This window comes from Carlito syrichta, unplaced genomic scaffold (assembly GCF_000164805.1).
Source record: "Carlito syrichta isolate Samal-C Ts95f unplaced genomic scaffold, Tarsius_syrichta-2.0.1 Scaffold307032, whole genome shotgun sequence".
In the NCBI taxonomy this organism is placed as follows: Eukaryota; Metazoa; Chordata; class Mammalia; order Primates; family Tarsiidae; genus Carlito; species Carlito syrichta.
Genome location: NW_007251128.1, coordinates 357,010 through 358,911, shown reverse-complemented (window position 1 = coordinate 358,911; position 1,902 = coordinate 357,010).

Sequence of the window (1,902 nt, the reverse complement as noted above, 5' to 3'; positions counted from 1 at the left end):
GGAGTGCAGTGGCACATCATGGCTCACTGAGGCCTCAACCTCCTGAGCTTAGGTGATTGTTCCGCTTCAGTCTCTTGAATAGCTGGTACTATAGCCCTGCACCACCACACTTGACTAATTTTTTATAGAGTCAAGGTCTTGCTATGTTGCCCAGGCTGGTCTTGAACTCCTGGGCTCAAGTGATCCTCCTGCCTTGGCCTCCCAAAATGCTGGGATTACAGATATAAGCCACTGCGCCCAGCCTGTTTTCTTAAAGTTAGTTCCCTATTTAAAATGATATGGTGTTTTCCTACCTTTAGTCTGTTAGTTTGACATATTTCCTTACCTTAAAACATTGCCTTGCATTTAGCCAGGCATAAATTCTGCTTGGTCAATATTCTTTTACTATATTGCTTGATTCGGTTCTCTAATATTTTATTTGAACTTTGCATCTGTTCATGAACGAAATGAGCTTTGGTCTTCTTTTCATCAATGGTTCTTGGTTGTTTTTCTTTTTTTTTTTTTTGAGTTGGAGTCTTACTCTGTCTCCCAGGCTGGAGTGCAATGACATGCTTATGGCCACCCCAGCATCAATCAGTTGGGCTCAGGCGATCCTTCCACCTCAGCCTTCCAAGTAGCCAGAACTACAGGTGTGCACTACCATGCCTGGCTAGTTTTTGAGTTATTGTAGAGATGATGTCTGGCCAAGTTGCCCAGGCTGTTCTTGAACCCGTGGGTTCAGGCAATCCCCTCACCTTGGCCTCCCAAAGTGCTGGGATTACAGGCTTGAGCCACCGCAGCCGGCCTTGATCAGTTTTCTTAAAATATTTGGGTTAAGCTGGGTTCGGGTGGCTCAGCCTGTAATCCTGCGCCTTTGGGAGGCTGAGGCTGAGGTGAGTGGATTGCCTGAGCCCGCGGGTTCAAGACCCGCCTGGGTAGCGAGACCTCATCTCTACAATAAATCAAAAAATCAGCCGGGCATGATAGCGCGTGCCTGTAATTCCGGCTACTTGGAAGGCTGAGGTAGAAGGATCGCCGGAGCCCAGCAGGTCGAGGTTGCGGTGGCCAGGAGTGGCCACTGCACTCCAGTCTGGGCGACAGAGTGAGACTCCAACTCAAAAAAAAAATATTTGGGTTAGTTTTGTAAGTTAGGTAAAAATGTGATGAGGTACCAAATCTAAAATATGTAGGCAAATTATCTTTTTTATTCTCCTTTCTTTCCAATTTAGGTCTTCCTGAAGCTAGGATCAAGCCAGGGTTCTTTACTCAGGACCACCCTTCCCTATCTCCCAAACACACAAATATCTCAAAGTGCCATTTTCCAAGCCCCAATGTGGGGCTAACTCCCAGGGTTTTGATCCTTCTGCTGGACCTAATGATGCTAATGGTGGTCCAACTCAAAGAAACCAACAGACAGTACTAAGTGATTGGGAAAATTCATGGCCTTAATTTCGTTAAATGTAAAATGTAACCATTGATAACTAAGTCACAAATTTGTAGAAAGTCACCATAAAATGTATGAAAAAGCAGCCAGGGCACTGCATTGCATAAAATAAGTATTAATGTATTTTACCTAAAATGATTACCACTATTATTACCAGGAGAAGGGGTGCTCCTACCCTCGTGGGACGGGTAGATGACTGGATTCTTGTGTTCACATTTGCTAAGAATTCACAAACACATGGAGAAGTTGAATAAGCAAGTAGCTTTACTAAACAAAGAAGAGTACACACTCAAGAGAGGAGAGTGGGCAGAAACAGCCTAAAGAAAGCTGCAGCTTCTGCTCCCAACTATTGTTAAACTACAACTTTTAGCCGGGCTCAGTGGCTCAGCCTGTAATCCCAACGCTTTGGGAGACTGAGATGAGTGGATTGCTTGAGCCCGCGGGTTCGAGACCCGCCTGGGCAACTTGGTGAGACCTCA